This window comes from Scyliorhinus torazame, chromosome 22, assembly GCF_047496885.1.
Source record: "Scyliorhinus torazame isolate Kashiwa2021f chromosome 22, sScyTor2.1, whole genome shotgun sequence".
In the NCBI taxonomy this organism is placed as follows: domain Eukaryota; kingdom Metazoa; phylum Chordata; class Chondrichthyes; order Carcharhiniformes; family Scyliorhinidae; genus Scyliorhinus; species Scyliorhinus torazame.
The window spans coordinates 107025082-107045948 of record NC_092728.1 but is presented as its reverse complement, the minus strand read 5'-3'; positions in this window follow the sequence as shown (position 1 = coordinate 107045948).

Below are 20867 nucleotides of genomic sequence, written 5' to 3'. Positions count from 1 at the left end.
AGTTGGGGAGGGTGGAGAGTTTGGGGAGGTGGAGAGTTTGGGGAGGTGGAGAGTTGGGGGAGGGTGGAGAGTTTGGGGAGGTGGAGAGTTTGGGGAGGTGGAGAGTTGGGGAGGTGGAGAGTTTGGGGAGGTGGAGAGTTTGGGGAGGTGGAGAGTTGGGGAGGTGGAGAGTTTGGGGAGGTGGAGAGTTGGGGGAGGGTGGAGAGTTTGGGGAGGTGGAGAGTTTGGGGAGGTGGAGAGTTGGGGAGGTGGAGAGTTTGGGGAGGTGGAGAGTTTGGGGAGGTGGAGAGTTGGGGAGGGTGGAGAGTTTGGTGAGGGTGGAGAGTTTGGGGAGGGTGGAGAGTTTGGGGAGGTGGAGAGTTTGGGGAGGTGGAGAGTTGGGGGAGGGTGGAGAGTTTGGGGAGGTGGAGAGTTTGGGGAGGTGGAGAGTTGGGGAGGTGGAGAGTTTGGGGAGGTGGAGAGTTTGGGGAGGTGGAGAGTTGGGGAGGTGGAGAGTTTGGGGAGGTGGAGAGTTGGTGAGGTGGAGAGTTGGGGAGGTGGAGAGTTTGGGGAGGTGGAGAGTTGGGGGAGGGTGGAGAGTTTGGGGAGGTGGAGAGTTTGGGGAGGTGGAGAGTTGGGGAGGTGGAGAGTTTGGGGAGGTGGAGAGTTTGGGGAGGTGGAGAGTTGGGGAGGGTGGAGAGTTTGGTGAGGGTGGAGAGTTTGGGGAGGGTGGAGAGTTGGGGAGGGTGGAGAGTTTGGGGAGGTGGAGAGTTGGTGAGGTGGAGAGTTGGGGAGGTGGAGAGTTTGGGGAGGTGGAGAGTTGGGGGAGGTGGAGAGTTGGGGGAGGTGGAGAGTTTGGGGAGGTGGAGAGTTTGGGGGGAGGGTGGAGAGTTTGGGAGGTGGAGAGTTTGGGGGGGTGGAGAGTTTGGGGAGGTGGAGAGTTGGGGAGGTGGAGAGTTTGGGGAGGTGGAGAGTTTGGGGGGGTGGAGAGTTTGGGGAGGTGGAGAGTTGGGGAGGTGGAGAGTTTGGGGAGGTGGAGAGTTTGGGGGGGTGGAGAGTTTGGGGGGGTGGAGAGTTTGGGAGGGTGGAGAATTTGGGGAGGTGGAGAGTTGGGGAGGGTGGAGAGTTTGGGGAGGTGGAGAGTTTGGGGGGGTGGAGAGTTTGGGAGGGTGGAGAGTTTGGGGAGGTGGAGAGTTGGGGAGGGTGAGAGTTTGGGGAGGTGGAGAGTTTGGGGGGGTGGAGAGTTGGTGAGGTGGAGAGTTGGGGGAGGTGGAGAGTTGGGGGAGGTGGAGGGTTTGGGGAGGTGGAGAGTTTGGGGAGGTGGAGAGTTGGGGAGGTGGAGAGTTTGGGGAGGGTGGAGAGTTGGGGTATACTGCGCTGGATTCTCCGCCGGCGGGAGTCTCCGTTTTGCGGGCAGCCCAGGGGTTTTCCCCGACGGCGTGGGGCTGCCCCACAATGGGAAACCCCATTGACCGGCCAGCGTAATGGAGAATCCCGCCGGCGGGGGTGAACCAGACATCTGGGACAGAGAATCCCCCCAGAGTGTTTCGGAGTGGAGAGATTTGGGGGTGGACAGTTTGGGTGTGGAGAGTTTGGGTACAGAAAATTTGGGGGTGGAGTTTTGGGATAGAGTGTTTGGGGGGGTTGGGCCTGGGGGCTAGAGTGTCTGGGGCGGTAAGTTTGCGGATTGCGGATAGTATGGGGGTGGAGAGTTTGGAGGTGCAGGGTTTGGGATTATGGTGAGGTTTGGGTGGAGAATTTGGGGCAGCAAAGGTTGGAGCTGGGGAGTTGGGTGCTGCAGTGTTTGGGGGTGAAGAGTTTGGGGGGTGGAGAGTTTTGGGGGCTGGAGAGTTTGGGGAGGGTGGAGAGTTTGGGGGGAGTGTTTGGGGGGTGGAGGGTTTGGGGAGAGTGGAGAGTTTGGGGGGTGGAGAGTTTTTGGGGGGTGGAGAGTTTTGGGGGCTGGAGAGTTTGGGGAGGGTGGAGAGTTTGGGGGGAGTGTTTGGGGGGTGGAGGGTTTGGGGGGTGAGTTTGGGGGGTGGAGAGTTTGGGAGGGTGAGTTTGGGGTGTGTGGAGTGTTTTGGGGGGTGGAGTGTTTGGGGGGGAGTGTTTGGGGGGAGTGGAGAGTTTGGAGGGGGTGAGTTTGGGGGGGTGAGTTTGGGGGGGGGGGTGTTTGAAGGGGTGGAGAGTTTTGGAGGGCGGAGAGTTTGGGGGGGGTGAGTTTGTGAGTTTGGAGAGTTTGGGGGGGGTGAGTTTGTGAGTGTGGAGAGTTTGGGGGGGTGAGTTTGGGGGGGTGGAGAGTTTGGGGGGGTGGAGAGTTTGGGGGGGTGAGTTTGGGGGGTGGAGAGTTTGGGGGGGTGAGTTTGGGGGGGGTGGAGAGTTTGGGGGGGTGAGTTTGGGGGGTGTGGAGAGTTTGGGAGGGAGTGTTTAGGGGGAGTGGAGAGTTTGGAGGGGGTGAGTTTGGGGGGTGGAGAGTTTGGGGGGCTGAGTTTGGGGGGGGTGGGGGGGTGAGTTTGGGGGGGTGGAGAGTTTGGGGGGGTGAGTTTGGGGGGTGGAGAGTTTGGGGGGCTGAGTTTGGGGGGGGTGGAGAGTTTGGGGGGGTGAGTTTGGGGGGGTGGAGAGTTTGGGGGGGTGAGTTTGGGGGGTGGAGAGTTTGGGGGGGTGAGTTTGGGGGGGTGGAGAGTTTGGTGGGGGTGAGTTTGGGGGGGTGTGGAGAGTTTGGGAGGGAGTGTTTAGGGGGAGTGGAGAGTTTGGAGGGGGTGAGTTTGGGGGGTGGAGAGTTTTGGGGGGTGAGTTTGGGGGGGGTGGAGAGTTTGGGGGGGTGAGTTTTGGGGGGGGGGTGGTGGAGAGTTTGGGAGGGAGTGTTTGGGGAGAGTGGAGTATCAAAATTATTTTGTCTAATTCTTTCAAATTCGACCTGGTTCTTTCCTTAGATTTCTAAACTTCTGTCTGTAAGATTCTGGCACTCGTCCATCTGCACTTAAAATGTTTTTTCGCACCTCATCATAATCCCTAGATGCAAATACTTCACTCGCTCTATCTAACAACTTTGTTTGAACCAATATTACCTACATGCTCTTTGGCCAGTTCATTTGTTTAGCGACTTTCTCAAATGATATTTTAAAAAAAGGTTTCCACATCTTGCTCATCAAATTTTGGCAGTGCTTGAATGTATTTAAATATATCTCCACTAGGCTGTTGACTAGGATATGTTATTCCTTCCTCCGAGACTTTCCTTAACTTCTCCCTTTCATGCCAACATTTTAAGTTGATGTTCTCTCCCTCTCTCCATTCCCTTTTCCTCTCTCTCTCCTTGCTCGTTTCCTCCGCCTTTAATTCCAATTCAAGCTGTCTCAGTTCTTTATCATGTTGCAACTGTATCATTTGTAATTGAATTTCAGGAAATTCCAATGATTCCAACTGTGTCTCTGGCAAATTTAAATGCTAAACTGTTGCTTGAATTATCTCTGCCTTCCTCAGTCCTTCAGGTAAAGTCAGCGGCAGTTCTTCCAACAAATCGATGGTTTGTTCCAACCACCCTTTGTAAACCATCCAGAACGACCTATTCACACCCAGGAAACTCGTAGCCACTAAGAGAGTCACTCCCTATTTAAGCTGAGAGGAGTATCAACACCTAAAAGCAAACAGCGGTTCCTCACACACTCACTGTCTTTAAGTTCATTGATCCCGAGACGAACTAAGAATTAGACTGTTTACTCCCGGTAAAGGGCACAAATTTTGTTAAGATAGTGGACAAGAGCCCAAACAGTTTTTGTATTTGTCAAACTGTAAGGAAAGGATACTTGACCCCAGGAGCGATGAATCTGATCGAAAGATATCTTTTATGTTAAAACAAACTTTAATTTCAACTCAGAATTAACAGCATTAACATCAAAGGAATAACTTTACAATTAACAGTTAACCAGTTCTTAAACACAAAGGAAACACTTGAACTTACTACCTACTCCTGCCACTAATTCCAATTAAGCAACCCAATACTGTTCAAACGCCACTTATAAATAAAGTTAACAAAACAGGGGTCGGGATTCTCCGATAATGGGGCGATGTGTTGACGCCGTTGTTAACGCCAGAGTGTTTTATGACGGCGTCATCTGGCCGCTTGGAGCAGCGATCCTGCGCCACAGAGGGGGCCAGCATGGCACTGGGGCGCTTCACGGCACTCCAGCTGCCGATACGGGCGCCAGCATGGGCAGTGCGGGTCCACGCATGCACACCACGGCCGGGGTGGGTCCACGCATGCGTGTGGGTTGCTGTCTCCGCGCCGGCCCCTGGACAATATGACCGAGCCCTACAGGGGCCCGCCGCGGAGGAACATAGGCCCCCCCTCCCGGAATTAGCCCGCCCGCCGATCGGTAGCCCCCGATCGCGGGCCTGGCCACTGTGGAGGCCCCCCCCCCGGAGTGAGATTCCCCCTTCCCCCCACCAGGACGGCCCCCGCAGCCAGAACGCCGAGGTCCCGGCGGGTAGGACCACACGCGAACGACGCCGGTGGGACTCGGCCGAACTCGGTGGGCATTCGGCCCGTCAAGCGCGGAGAATCGCCAGGTCGGCCACGTTGAGCAGCCCCCGACTGGCGCCGCGGCGACCGTGCCGGCGCCATTGTGTCGGTGGGGCGTTGCGGGATTCCCCCCCCCCCCACCCCCTCCCCCCGCAATTCTCTGACCCGCCGTGGGATCAGAGAATCCCGCCCAGGTTAGTTGCCTATCTGTGTATATAATGTTTAGAGAAACACTTCTGTCTTGTCAGAGTCTTGTCAAACTCTAATCCTGCGGCAAACTACTGTTCAACTTAAAATCTTATAATAGACTGCAAAACTATAGATAGACCTGGCTCCTCGCATTAATTACATAATCTGTATCCCATGGTTACACAGTGGTTAGCACTGCTGCCTCACAGTGCCAGGGACCCGAGTTCAGTCCCAACCTTCGCTGAATTTCATTGTGGAATCTGCACGTTCTGCCCGTGTCTGTGTGGGTTTCCTCCGGGTGCTCCGGTTTCCTCGCACTGTCCAAAGATGTGCACTTTAGTTGGGGTTCTGGGGAGAGGGCCTAGGCAGGGTGCTCTTTTGGGGGTTTAGTGCAGACTCGATGGGCTGAATGGTCTCCTTCTGCACTGTAGGGATTCTCTGTACAAGTATGAAATATTATATTCATCACAATTGGCACAGAGAAAAGCAAATCAAACTGATTGAGAACTTTATTTAGAAGTGATCTTTCAACTGTATCAGTTTGCTGACTTGGAATAATAATAATCTTGTTCGTGTCACAAGAAATGAAATGAAACTGAAAAATGAAACGAAAATCGCTTATTGTCACAAGTAGGCTTCAAATGACGTTACTGTGAAAAGCCCCTAGTCACCACATTCCTGCGCCTGTTTGGGGAGGCTGGTACGGGAATTGAACCGTGCTGCTGGCCTGCCTTGGTCTGCTTTAAAAGCCAGCTCTTCAGGCCTGTGCTAAAACAGCCCCAAGTTGGCTTACACTGCAATGAAGTTACTGTGAAAAGCCCCGAGTCGCCACACTTCGGCGCCTGTTCGGGTACACAGAGGGAGAATTCAGAATGTCCAATTTACCTAACAGCACGTCTTTCGGGACTTGTGGGAGGAAACCCGAACCCCCGGAGGAAACCCACGCAGACACGGGGAGAACGTGCAGAGTCCAGACAGACAGTGACCTAAGCCGGGAATTGAACCCGGGACTGTGGTGCCGTGAAGCTACAGTGCTAACCACTGTGCTACCGTGCTGCCCATATGTATAGTTGCAGGTGTAGGGATTAAGTTAAAGTTTTTTCCTTTATTTGAACTGTTAACTTAGCACTGTTACTTTGTTGTGAATGTGATTGATTCTGTGCATAAATTATAGTTTATTTTAGCACAAAAGACACCCATTGGTGAGTGCTGTCACTCCTGGGGTGAAGTATCCTTTACTCCTTTACAGTTTTACAAATTGCAAATCGTTGGGTTCTCATCTGGGATCCTGACCGCGGGGTTGTGGGTGTGGTCTGGGGCTGTGCAGCGTGGTGCAGTGGTGAGGTGAAATGCTGTGGTCAGCAGTGCTGAATGGTTCATTCTTTTAAGGGGGGAGGTGTGATGAAAGTAGGAACTTGAGATATATTGTATTATATGCATTTGGTGCAGTAAGGGTTAGAAACCTGGGCTAATGTGTGTATTACTGCTGCAGTAATGTTTTTATAAAAACCCTGGTTTGAAAGCCAGCTAGGCTTTGTGGAGGCAGAAGTGTGATTAAAGCATCGTAAAAGTTTGGGCGGATGGATTTTTATTTTATATTAAGAGGGTTCCCTGCGGAGTAGATAATTAGAGACATTGTGTTCCGCTCAGTGAGATGATGTAGATAATGGGAGGAGCCTGGGGTGGAAGCAGTCGGGAGTTGCGGTTTTCAGGGTTAGGTTTTGGCTGGAAGGTGAGCAGGTCTCTTTCTTTAAAGTAATCTCAAAAGATCTCTCTTTCTCAAAGTGAAGGATCCAAGACATCTCTGTACAACAGGTATTCCTGAGAGCTAACTGCATTTAAAAGTGGATTGAGGTCTGAGATGGTTTGTTGTTGTTTGAGTGGGAGTAAAGATAGCAGTTAAGGGCAATTGTGTCACTATTGATTCGCATTGTTTAAGGGGTAATTGTAAGCTATTTTTGGGGAGATGTTAAAGATTTTAATACTGGGTTAGTGATAACATTTGTTTTAATATACCACATCCCTATTTGTGCATTAAATCCCTACTGGAGCGAGGAATCCTGTCCTCACAGACTTACAAAATTAAAATAAGACATTGGGGTTTCTGTCCAGTATCCAGGGGCAGCACGGTAGCATTGTGGATAGCACAATTGCTTCACAGCTCCAGGGTCCCAGGTTCGATTCCGGCTTGGGTCACTGTCTGTGCGGAGTCTGCACATCCCCCCCATGTCTGCTTGGGTTTCCTCCGGGTGCTCCGGTTTCCTCCCACAGTCCAAAGATGTGCAGGTTAGGTGGATTGGCCGTGATAAATTGCCCTTCGTGTCCAAAATTGCCCTTAGCGTTGGGTGGGGTTACTGGGTTATGGGGATAGGGTGGAGGTGTTGACCTTGGGTAGGGTGCTCTTTCCAAGAGCCAGTGCAGACTCGATGGGCTGAATGGCCTCCTTCTGCACTGTAAATGCTATCATCTATGAATCCTCAACACTCTTGGGGTCTGATTCACGATCACAATTTTCTGTACAACGCAGTGCTGTGTGTTGCACTGCGGTGCAATACTGCACTGAGGTGCAGTGTGATGATGTGCTGTGTGTTGCACTGCGGTGCGGCGCGATACTGCACTACACTGCAGCGAGGTGCAGTGTGATGATGTGCTTTGTGTTGCACTGCGGCGCGATACTGCACTACACAGCAGGCGAGGTGCTGTGTGATGATGCGCTGTGTGTTGCACTGCGGCGCGATACTGCACTACACTGCAGGCGAGATGCTGTGTGATGATGCGCTGTGTGTTGCAGTGCGGTGCGATACTGCACTACACTGCAGGCGAGGTGCAGTGTGATGATGCGCTGTGTGTTGCACTGCGGTGCGGCGCGATACTGCACTACACTGCAGGCGAGGTGCAGTGTGATGATGCGCTGTGTGTTGCACTGCGGTGCGATACTGCACTACACTGCAGGCGAGGTGCTGTGTGATGATGCTCTGTGTGTTGCACTGCGGTGCGATACTGCACTACACTGCAGGCGAGGTGCTGTGTGATGATGCGCTGTGTGTTGCACTGCGGTGCGATACTGCACTACACTGCAGGCGAGGTGCTGTGTGATGATGCTCTGTGTGTTGCACTGCGGTGCGGCGCGATACTGCATTACACTGCAGGCGAGGTGCTGTGTGGTGATGCGCTGTGTGTTGCACTGCGGTGCGATACTCCACTACACTGCAGGCGAGGTGCTGTGTGGTGATGCGCTGTGTGTTGCACTGCGGTGCGGCGCGATACTGCACTACACTGCAGCTAGGTGCAGTGTGATGATGTGCTGTGTGTTGCACTGCGGTGCGGCGCGATACTGCACTACACAGCAGGCGAGGTGCTGTGTGATGATGCTCTGTGTGTTGCATTGCGGTGCGGCGCGATACTGCACTACACTGCAGACGAGGTGCTGTGTGATGATGCGCTTTGTGTTGCACTGCGGTGCGGCGCGATACTGCACTACACTGCAGGCGAGGTGCAGTGTGACAATGTGCTGTGTGTTGCACTGCAGTGCGATACTGCACTACACTTCAGGCGAGGTGCAGTGTGATGATGCGCTGTGTGTTGCACTGCGGTGCGGTGCGATACTGCACTACACTGCAGGCGAGGTGCTGTGTGATGATGCGCTTTGTGTTGCACTGCGGTGCGGCGCGATACTGCACTACACTGCAGGCGAGGTGCAGTGTGACAATGTGCTGTGTGTTGCACTGCAGTGCGATACTGCACTACACTGCAGGCGAGGTGCTGTGTGATGATGCGCTGTGTGTTGCACTGCGGTGCGGCGTGATACTGCACTACACTGCAGGCGAGGTGCAGTGTGACAATGTGCTGTGAGTTGCACTGCGGTGCGGTGCGATACTGCACTACACTGCAGGCGAGGTGCAGTGTAACAATGTGCTGTGTGTTGCACTGCAGTGCGATACTGCACTACACTGCAGGCGAGGTGCTGTGTGGTGATGTGCTGTGTGTTGCACTACGGTGCGATACTGCACTACACTGCAGGCGAGGTGCAGTGTGATGATGCGCTGTGTGTTGCACTGCAGTGTTGCGCGATACTGCACTATACTGCAGGCGAGGTGCAGTGTGATGATGCGCTGTGTGTTGCATTGCGGTGCGATACTGCACTACACTGCAGGCAAGGTGCAGTGTGATGATGCGCTGTGTGTTGCACTGCGGTGCGGTGCGATACTGAACTACACAGCAGGCGAGGTGCAGTGTGATGATGCGCTGTGTGTTGCACTGCGGTGCGATACTGCACTACACTGCAGGCGAGGGGCAGTGTGATGATGTGCTGTGTGTTGCACTGCGGTGCGATACTGCACTACACTGCAGGCGAGGTGCAGTGTGATGATGCGCTGTGTGTTGCACTGCGGTGCGATACTGCACTACACTGCAGGCGAGATGCAGTGTGATGATGTGCTGTGTGTTGCACTGCGGTGCGATACTGCACTACACTGCAGGCGAGGTGCAGTGTGATGATGCGCTGTGTGTTGCACTGCGGTGCGGCGCGATACTGCACTACACTGCAGGCGAGGTGCTGTGTGGTGATGTGCTGTGTGTTGCACTGCGGTGCAATACTGCACTACACTGCAGGCGAGGTGCTGTGTGGTGATGCGCTGTGTGTTGCAGTGCGGTGCGATACTGCACTACACTGCAGGCGAGGTGCAGTGTGATGATGCGCTGTGTGTTGCAGTGCGGTGCGATACTGCACTACACTGCAGGCGAGGGGCAGTGTGATGATGCGCTGTGTGTTGCACTGCGGTGCGGCGCGATACTGCACTACACAGCCGGCGAGGTGCAGTGTGATGATGCGCTGTGTGTTGCACTGCGGTGCGATACTGCACTACACTGCAGGCGAGGTGCAGTGTGATGATGCGCTGTGTGTTGCAGTGCGGTGCGATACTGCACTACACTGCAGGCGAGGGGCAGTGTGATGATGCGCTGTGTGTTGCACTGCAGTGCGGCGCGATACTGCACTACACAGCAGGCGAGGTGCAGTGTGATGATGCGCTGTGTGTTGCACTGCGGTGCGATACTGCACTACACAGCAGGCGAGGTGCAGTGTGATGATGCGCTGTGTGTTGCACTGCGGTGCGATACTGCACTACACTGCAGGCGAGGGGCAGTGTGATGATGCGCTGTGTGTTGCACTGCGGTGCGATACTGCACTACACTGCAGGCGAGGTGCAGTGTGATGATGCGCTGTGTGTTGCACTGCAGTGTTGCGCGATACTGCACTACACAGCAGGCGAGGTGCTGTGTGGTGATGCGCTGTGTGTTGCATTGCGGTGCGATACTGCACTACACTGCAGGCGAGGTGCTGTGTGATGATGAACTGTGTGTTGCACTGCGGTGCGTCGCGATACTGCATTACACTGCAGGCGAGGTGCAGTGTGATGATGCGCTGTGTGTTGCACTGCAGTGTTGCGCGATACTGCACTATACTGCAGGCGAGGTGCAGTGTGATGATGCGCTGTGTGTTGCATTGCGGTGCGATACTGCACTACACTGCAGGCAAGGTGCAGTGTGATGATGCGCTGTGTGTTGCACTGCGGTGCGGTGCGATACTGAACTACACAGCAGGCGAGGTGCAGTGTGATGATGCGCTGTGTGTTGCACTGCGGTGCGATACTGCACTACACTGCAGGCGAGGGGCAGTGTGATGATGTGCTGTGTGTTGCACTGCGGTGCGATACTGCACTACACTGCAGGCGAGGTGCAGTGTGATGATGCGCTGTGTGTTGCACTGCGGTGCGATACTGCACTACACTGCAGGCGAGATGCAGTGTGATGATGTGCTGTGTGTTGCACTGCGGTGCGATACTGCACTACACTGCAGGCGAGGTGCAGTGTGATGATGCGCTGTGTGTTGCAGTGCGGTGCGATACTGCACTACACTGCAGGCGAGGTGCAGTGTGATGATGCGCTGTGTGTTGCAGTGCGGTGCGATACTGCACTACACTGCAGGCGAGGGGCAGTGTGATGATGCGCTGTGTGTTGCACTGCGGTGCGGCGCGATACTGCACTACACAGCAGGCGAGGTGCAGTGTGATGATGCGCTGTGTGTTGCACTGCGGTGCGATACTGCACTACACAGCAGGCGAGGTGCAGTGTGATGATGCGCTGTGTGTTGCACTGCGGTGCGATACTGCACTACACTGCAGGCGAGGGGCAGTGTGATGATGCGCTGTGTGTTGCACTGCGGTGCGATACTGCACTACACTGCAGGCGAGGTGCAGTGTGATGATGCGCTGTGTGTTGAACTGCAGTGTTGCGCGATACTGCACTACACAGCAGGCGAGGTGCTGTGTGGTGATGCGCTGTGTGTTGCATTGCGGTGCGATACTGCACTACACTGCAGGCGAGGTGCTGTGTGATGATGAACTGTGTGTTGCACTGCGGTGCGTCGCGATACTGCATTACACTGCAGGCGAGGTGCAGTGTGATGATGCGCTGTGTGTTGCACTGCAGTGTTGCGCGATACTGCACTATACTGCAGGCGAGGTGCAGTGTGATGATGCGCTGTGTGTTGCATTGCGGTGCGATACTGCACTACACTGCAGGCAAGGTGCAGTGTGATGATGCGCTGTGTGTTGCACTGCGGTGCGGTGCGATACTGAACTACACAGCAGGCGAGGTGCAGTGTGATGATGCGCTGTGTGTTGTACTGCGGTGCGATACTGCACTACACTGCAGGCGAGGGGCAGTGTGATGATGTGCTGTGTGTTGCACTGCGGTGCGATACTGCACTACACTGCAGGCGAGGTGCAGTGTGATGATGCGCTGTGTGTTGCACTGCGGTGCGATACTGCACTACACTGCAGGCGAGATGCAGTGTGATGATGTGCTGTGTGTTGCACTGCGGTGCGATACTGCACTACACTGCAGGCGAGGTGCAGTGTGATGATGCGCTGTGTGTTGCACTGCGGTGCGGCGCGATACTGCACTACACTGCAGGCGAGGTGCTGTGTGGTGATGTGCTGTGTGTTGCACTGCGGTGCAATACTGCACTACACTGCAGGCGAGGTGCTGTGTGGTGATGCGATGTGTGTTGCAGTGCGGTGCGATACTGCACTACACTGCAGGCGAGGTGCAGTGTGATGATGCGCTGTGTGTTGCAGTGCGGTGCGATACTGCACTACACTGCAGGCGAGGGGCAGTGTGATGATGCGCTGTGTGTTGCACTGCGGTGCGGCGCGATACTGCACTACACAGCAGGCGAGGTGCAGTGTGATGATGCGCTGTGTGTTGCACTGCGGTGCGATACTGCACTACACAGCAGGCGAGGTGCAGTGTGATGATGCGCTGTGTGTTGCACTGCGGTGCGATACTGCACTACACTGCAGGCGAGGGGCAGTGTGATGATGCGCTGTGTGTTGCACTGCGGTGCGATACTGCACTACACTGCAGGCGAGGTGCAGTGTGATGATGCGCTGTGTGTTGCACTGCAGTGTTGCGCGATACTGCACTACACAGCAGGCGAGGTGCTGTGTGGTGATGTGCTGTGTGTTGCACTGCGGTGCGGCGCGATACTGCACTATACTGCAGGCGAGGTGCAGTGTGATGACGCGCTGTGTGTTGCACTGCGGTGCGGCGCGATACTGCACTATACTGCAGGCGAGGTGCAGTGTGATGATGCGCTGTGTGTTGTACTGCGGTGCAATACTGGACTACACTGCAGGCGAGGTGCAGTGTGATGATGCGCTGTGTGTTGCACTGCGGTGCAATACTGCACTACACAGCAGGCGAGGTGCAGTGTGATGATGCGCTGTGTGTTGCATTGCGGTGCGATACTGCACTACACAGCAGGCGAGGTGCTGTGTGATGATGAACTGTGTGTTGCACTGCGGTGCGGCGCGATACTGCACTACACTGCAGGCGAGGTGCTGTGTGATGATGCGCTGTGTGTTGCACTGCGGTGCGATACTGCACTACACAGCAGGCGAGGTGCTGTGTGATGATGAACTGTGTGTTGCACTGCGGTGCGGCGCGATACTGCACTACCCTGCAGGCGAGGTGCTGTGTGATGATGCGCTGTGTGTTGCAATGCGGTGCGATACTGCACTACACTGCAGGCGAGGTGAAGTGTGATGATGCGCTGTGTGTTGCACTGCGGTGCGATACTGCACTACACTGCAGGCGAGGTGCAGTGTGATGATGCGCTGTGTGTTGCACTGCGGCGCGATACTGCACTACCCTGCAGGCGAGGTGCTGTGTGATGATGCGCTGTGTGTTGCAATGCGGTGCGATACTGCACTACACTGCAGGCGAGGTGAAGTGTGATGATGCGCTGTGTGTTGCACTGCGGTGCGATACTGCACTACACTGCAGGCGAGGTGCTGTGTGATGATGCGCTGTGTGTTGCAATGCGGTGCGATACTGCACTACACTGCAGGCGAGGTGCAGTGTGATGATGCGCTGTGTGTTGCACTGCGGCGCGATACTGCACTACCCTGCAGGCGAGGTGCTGTGTGATGATGCGCTGTGTGTTGCAATGCGGTGCGATACTGCACTACACTGCAGGCGAGGTGAAGTGTGATGATGCGCTGTGTGTTGCACTGCGGTGCGATACTGCACTACACTGCAGGCGAGGTGCTGTGTGATGATGCGCTGTGTGTTGCACTGCGGTGCGATACTGCACTACACTGCAGGCGAGGTGCTGTGTGATGATGCGCTGTGTGTTGCAATGCGGTGCGATACTGCACTACACTGCAGGCGAGGTGAAGTGTGATGATGCGCTGTGTGTTGCACTGCGGTGCGATACTGCACTACACTGCAGGCGAGGTGATGTGTGATGATGCGCTGTGTGTTGCAATGCGGTGCGATACTGCACTACATTGCAGGCGAGGTGATGTGTGATGATGCGCTGTGTGTTGCACTGCGGTGCGATACTGCACTACACAGCAGGCGAGGTGCTGTGTGATGATGAACTGTGTGTTGCACTGCGGTGCTGCGCGATACTGCACTACACAGCAGGCGAGGTGCTGTGTGATGATGCGCTGTGTGTTGCACTGCGGTGCGGCGCGATACTGCACTACACTGCAGGCGAGGTGATGTGTGATGATGCGCTGTGTGTTGCACTGCGGTGCGATACTGCACTACACTGCAGGCGAGGTGATGTGTGATGATGCGCTGTGTGTTGCACTGCGGTGCGATACTCCACTACACTGCAGGCGAGGTGCTGTGTGATGATGCGCTGTGTGTTGCACTGCGGTGCGATACTGCACTACACTGCAGGCGAGGTGCTGTGTGGTGATGTGCTGTGTGTTGCACTGCGGTGCGATACTGCACTACACTGCAGGCGAGGTGCTGTGTGATGATGCGCTGTGTGTTGCACTGCGGTGCGATACTGCACTACACTGCAGGCGAGGTGATGTGTGATGATGAACTGTGTGTTGCACTGCGGTGCGGCGCGATACTGCACTACACTGCAGGCGAGGTGCAGTGTGATGATGCGCTGTGTGTTGCACTGCGGTGCGATACTCCACTACACAGCAGGCGAGGTGCAGTGTGATGATGCGCTTTGTGTTGCACTGCGGTGCGATACTCCACTACACAGCAGGCGAGGTGCTTTGTGATGATGCGCTGTGTGTTGCACTGCGGTGCGATACTGCACTACACTGCAGGCGAGGTGATGTGTGATGATGCGCTGTGTGTTGCACTGCGGTGCGATACTGCACTACACTGCAGGCGAGGTGCAGTGTGATGATGCGCTGTGTGTTGCACTGCGGTGCGATACTGCACTACATTGCAGGCGAGGTGCAGTGTGATGACGCGCTGTGTGTTGCACTGCGGTGCGGCGCGATACTGCACTATACTGCAGGCGAGGTGCAGTGTGATGATGCGCTGTGTGTTGTACTGCGGTGCAATACTGGACTACACTGCAGGCGAGGTGCAGTGTGATGATGCGCTGTGTGTTGCACTGCGGTGCAATACTGCACTACACAGCAGGCGAGGTGCAGTGTGATGATGCGCTGTGTGTTGCATTGCGGTGCGATACTGCACTACACAGCAGGCGAGGTGCTGTGTGATGATGAACTGTGTGTTGCACTGCGGTGCGGCGCGATACTGCACTACACTGCAGGCGAGGTGCTGTGTGATGATGCGCTGTGTGTTGCACTGCGGTGCGATACTGCACTACACAGCAGGCGAGGTGCTGTGTGATGATGAACTGTGTGTTGCACTGCGGTGCGGCGCGATACTGCACTACCCTGCAGGCGAGGTGCTGTGTGATGATGCGCTGTGTGTTGCAATGCGGTGCGATACTGCACTACACTGCAGGCGAGGTGAAGTGTGATGATGCGCTGTGTGTTGCACTGCGGTGCGATACTGCACTACACTGCAGGCGAGGTGCAGTGTGATGATGCGCTGTGTGTTGCACTGCGGCGCGATACTGCACTACCCTGCAGGCGAGGTGCTGTGTGATGATGCGCTGTGTGTTGCAATGCGGTGCGATACTGCACTACACTGCAGGCGAGGTGAAGTGTGATGATGCGCTGTGTGTTGCACTGCGGTGCGATACTGCACTACACTGCAGGCGAGGTGCTGTGTGATGATGCGCTGTGTGTTGCACTGCGGTGCGATACTGCACTACACTGCAGGCGAGGTGCTGTGTGATGATGCGCTGTGTGTTGCAATGCGGTGCGATACTGCACTACACTGCAGGCGAGGTGAAGTGTGATGATGCGCTGTGTGTTGCACTGCGGTGCGATACTGCACTACACTGCAGGCGAGGTGATGTGTGATGATGCGCTGTGTGTTGCAATGCGGTGCGATACTGCACTACATTGCAGGCGAGGTGATGTGTGATGATGCGCTGTGTGTTGCACTGCGGTGCGATACTGCACTACACAGCAGGCGAGGTGCTGTGTGATGATGAACTGTGTGTTGCACTGCGGTGCTGCGCGATACTGCACTACACAGCAGGCGAGGTGCTGTGTGATGATGCGCTGTGTGTTGCACTGCGGTGCGGCGCGATACTGCACTACACTGCAGGCGAGGTGATGTGTGATGATGCGCTGTGTGTTGCACTGCGGTGCGATACTGCACTACACTGCAGGCGAGGTGATGTGTGATGATGCGCTGTGTGTTGCACTGCGGTGCGATACTCCACTACACTGCAGGCGAGGTGCTGTGTGATGATGCGCTGTGTGTTGCACTGCGGTGCGATACTGCACTACACTGCAGGCGAGGTGCTGTGTGGTGATGTGCTGTGTGTTGCACTGCGGTGCGATACTGCACTACACTGCAGGCGAGGTGCTGTGTGATGATGCGCTGTGTGTTGCACTGCGGTGCGATACTGCACTACACTGCAGGCGAGGTGATGTGTGATGATGAACTGTGTGTTGCACTGCGGTGCGGCGCGATACTGCACTACACTGCAGGCGAGGTGCAGTGTGATGATGCGCTGTGTGTTGCACTGCGGTGCGATACTCCACTACACAGCAGGCGAGGTGCAGTGTGATGATGCGCTTTGTGTTGCACTGCGGTGCGATACTCCACTACACAGCAGGCGAGGTGCTTTGTGATGATGCGCTGTGTGTTGCACTGCGGTGCGATACTGCACTACATTGCAGGCGAGGTGCAGTGTGATGATGAACTGTGTGTTGCACTGCGGTGCGGCGCGATACTGCACTACACAGCAGGCGAGGTGCTGTGTGATGATGAACTGTGTGTTGCACTGCGGTGCGGCGCGATACTGCACTACACTGCAGGCGAGATGCAGTGTGATGATGCGCTGTGTGTTGCACTGCGGTGCGATACTGCACTACACTGCAGGCGAGGTGCAGTGTGATGATGTGCTGTGTGTTGCACTGCGGTGCGATACTGCACTACACTGCAGGCGAGGTGCTGTGTGATGATGTGCTGTGTGTTGCACTGCGGTGCGATACTGCACTACACTGCAGGCGAGGTGCTGTGTGTAATGTTCTGCTGTGATATGCGGTGCTCTGGTTACGGTGCTATGCAGCGCTGTGTTGCATTCCGCATTGTGGTGCTGTGCTGTGTGACACATTCGGTGCCATGCTGTGCTGTGCCGTGCCATGCGGCGCTATGCCATGCTGTGTGGCGCAGTGCGGTGCCTTGCTGCACCATCTGTTGCCGTGCTCTCCCTTGTGTTGCCATGTGATCATCTTTATGTAAGTGTCACAAGGAGGCTTACATTAAAACTGCAATGAAGTTACTGTGAAAACCCTGTGCATGCCGTGCCGTGTGTTGGCGTGTGGTTCCGTGTGGTTCCGTGTGGTTCCGTGTGGTTCCGTGTGGTTCCGTGTGATGCTTTGCCAGGAGGCAGAGTACAAATGGCAGGTCAGCCTGTGAACGGGCAGGTGGAGAGGGAGAACGCGACGGTCTGGAAGACCGTCCTACTGACCCTGCGGTCCAGGAATCTCCCAGTTTCTCACTGGCAGGAGGTCCTCCCCGATGCGCTCCACTCTATTAGGTCCCTCCTTTGCACGGTCACAAACCAGACTCCTCATGACCGTTTGTTTGTTTTCCCTAGGGAAGCTACCTCAGGGGCCTCGCTGCCGCCCTGGCTGATGACACCGGGTCCAGTCCTCCTCCGAAAACACATTCGGAGCCATAAGACCGACCCCCTGGTAGAGAGGCTCCAGCTCCTGCACTCCAACCCACACTATGCGTACGTCGAACACCCCGATGGCCGGCAAGATACCGTCTCCCTCCGGGACCTGGCGCCCGCAGGCTCCACCACCACTCCCACTACTGCATCCCCCACACTCTGTCCCGTCCAACCTCCCATGCTCAGCGCCCCCACCCCATATAGTTCCCGCGCTCCCTCCCACCCGCCGCACCGGTCCACAGGAATGAAGCTCCGGAAGAGCCGCTCCCGGAGTCCACGCCTGTGCCCGCTCCGGACCCACTTCCACAGCCACCCGAAGCGGCTGCAACACCAGTGCTTCGGCGGTCGCAACGTACGATCCGGGCACCGGACCAACTGTATCTATGAGCCCATCACCCCCGCCGGACTTCATTTTTTAATCAGGGGGTGAATGTGGTGAATGTATAATTACTGATAATTCACCAGTGCACTGTGTTATGTTATCAACCCTGTGGGTTCTACCTATGGGCCATTGTGCGGCTTCACCCACAGGGGATATGTTGGGGCCTGTACGGGCTCTGCCCATGGCTCCACCCCCTTTACAGGAAGTATAAGAGCTGCCGACCTGCGGGGCCGCCTTCAGTGTTGTACCGGTCACAGGCAGGCTCAGTTCTAAGCTGATTAAAACCACGGTTTACTTCTCCACGTGTCGTCGAATGAATTGATGGTCGCACCACCCCCTTTGTGTGACATCACCCCTCCAGCGCTCCAGCCCGTTCAAACCGCCAACGTTCCCAGGATCAGTTCAATGAATGAACCAAAGTGTTTTGAGAACATGGGGAAACAACACAATCTTCTTCTTGACATTGCCAGGTGTTGCTCCCAGCAGCAACCTGGAGATTAATCCTTCAATCCTGGAAACTCCAGGACATTTTGGAGAGTGTTGGCAACCTCTCTCGCAGCCCACAGCGTTGCTGACAGTAATTGCAGCGTTTTTTTCGATGGAGAAGGGAGGTATTGTGTTCCCGGTCTCCAGCTGCACTGTAACAAAACCTTGGCACAGCATCCTCCGGTTACTCCATCGAGAACCACCGTTCAATTGTCACAGCATCACCAGTAATCCAGTTTCCTATGTATAAAAGAATCATGATTTACAAAATTGTTTACAGGAATGCGCCCCACTGTTAGAAATTACTGGGAGCAAAGTTTCCTCAGATTCCGACAGTTAGAAAAAGGACTCAGCAATAGGCAGCGTTTACACCTCAGTTGCTTCCAGCGAGGACTGAGACCACTGCACGCAAAATGTTGCGCCAATACATCCGATGTGACTGGACCCTGCCCAGCGCCCACTCCCGTCAGCCACACATTATTATAGGAGCCACTTACAGTCAAAACAGATGCTGGTTCAAGCAGCAACACGGCACATGTTCCATCGGATGATATTTTGTAATTAGCACAAGATCTCACTCGGTTTTGGAAAGTTTTTTTTCACACTCCAATTGTACATTTATTTCACCCTCAGGTGTCCCCGAAGCCTTCGTCCCTTCCAGTGAAAAATAAGAAAATGCCAAGACACAGAGGCCGATATTCGGGCCCTATTCTGTCCACAGGATAACGGGCTCCACCACACCTCACCCACTGGGAGGGTGGCTATTGGACTAGCAGGGGCACCACAGCTGCGGCTTTAGTCACGTCTCTCCGCCACAACACCGACCCTTTTTTCATCGAGGAAAGGAATTTGCATTTCTCTATCCCCGTTTACAACCTCGTGACATCAAAGAGTTTTAAAGCCAATGAAGTGTTTCTCAACGACAAGGACTGTTATCAGGTGGGACGTCAAGATGCTCACAGCATGATGCCAAAGGCAGCACTGTCATACTGCGAGAGAGGCCCCCGACAGTGCCGCACTCCCTCAGTACTGACCCTCCAACAGTACCGCACTCCCTCAGTACTGACCCTCTGACAGTGCGGCACTCCCTCAGTACTGACCCTCTGACAGTGCAGCACTCCCTCAGTACTGACCCTCTGACAGTGTAGCACTCCCTCGGTACTGACCCTCTGACAGTGCGGCACTCCCTCAGTACTGGCCCTCTGTCAGTGCAGCACTCCCGCAGTACTGCCCCTCTGACAGTGCAGCGCTCCCTCAGTACTGACCCTCCAACAGTACCGCACTCCCTCAGTACTGACCCTCTGACAGTGCGGCACTCCCTCAGTACTGACCCTCTGACAGTGCAGCACTCCCTCAGTACTGACCCTCTGACAGTGTAGCACTCCCTCGGTACTGACCCTCTGACAGTGCGGCACTCCCTCAGTACTGGCCCTCTGTCAGTGCAGCACTCCCGCAGTACTGCCCCTCTGACAGTGCAGCACTCCCTCAGTACTGACCCTCCAACAGTGCAGCACTCCCTCAGTACTGACCCTCTGACAGTGCAGCACTCCCTCAGTACTGACCCTCTGACAGTGCAGCACTCCCTCAGTACTGACCCTCTGACAGTGCGGCACTCCCTCAGTACTGACCCTCTGACAGTGCAGCACTCCCTCAGTACTGACCCTCTGACAGTGCAGCACTCCCTCAGTACTGACCCTCTGACAGTGCGGCACTCCCTCAGTACTGACCCTCTGACAGTGCAGCACTCCCTCAGTACTGACCCTCTGACAGAGCAGCGCTCCCTCAGTACTGACCCTCTGACAGTGCGGCACTCCCTCAGTACTGACCCTCTGACAGTGCGGCACTCCCTCAGTACTGACCCTCTGACAGTGCGGCACTCCCTCATTACAGCTGCTGAGCGGGAGTTTGGACAATCTCCTGGATTCTCGAGACGATGGGACCCCTGATTTTTGAAAACTCAGAGCTAAGCACCGAGACCCAGCCTGAGTCTCCGACTCGTTCGAGCAGAGCTCTTTGTTCAGTCTCCCTGTGGCCAGGTCTCAGCACTGACCCCAGATAAACCCCAGATACGTGTTGAGTGTTTGAGTGTGGGGCTGTCTGGATGGTGTTGTGATGGTCTGAATGATGAGGTTATGAATCAGGAGTGTGATTTGCAGTGGGTGTTCACGTACTGAGATTCCAAGAGCATATTCCTGCATCAATCTCTTCCCAGCTCCCTGGTAAGTACAGAACTCGGCCATCAATTGATTTCGGCTCCCGTAACTGACTCTTGGAGATGTTTACGGTAAATCCCCGCACATCAGAAGCAAATTGCAGCATCTTTGACTCTTGTTACACTGCGTAGTAAAACCCGGCAGTACTGCAGGGTTAACCCTTCCAACACCACAACCCTACCCCCCAAACCCCACCCCCATTGCCCCCGGATGGGAGAGGAGGTCCCCTCCTTGTGGGGACAAGGTGGACTCTGATAATCGCTGTGGAATGGTGCCTTCAGCAGAGCCACCCAACAACAACAACAACTTGTATTTGTACAGCGCCCTTGGCATCCTAAAACATCCCAGGGTGCATCGCAGGAGCCTTACACAGCAACATTTGACTCAGAGTCACATTGGACAAAAAAAAAAGCAGATGGCCAAAGAAATGTGATCAAAGAAGAGTATTAAAACAGGACAGAGAGGTGGAGAGGGTCAAGGGGGGGAGCAGAAGCAGGCCATTCAGCC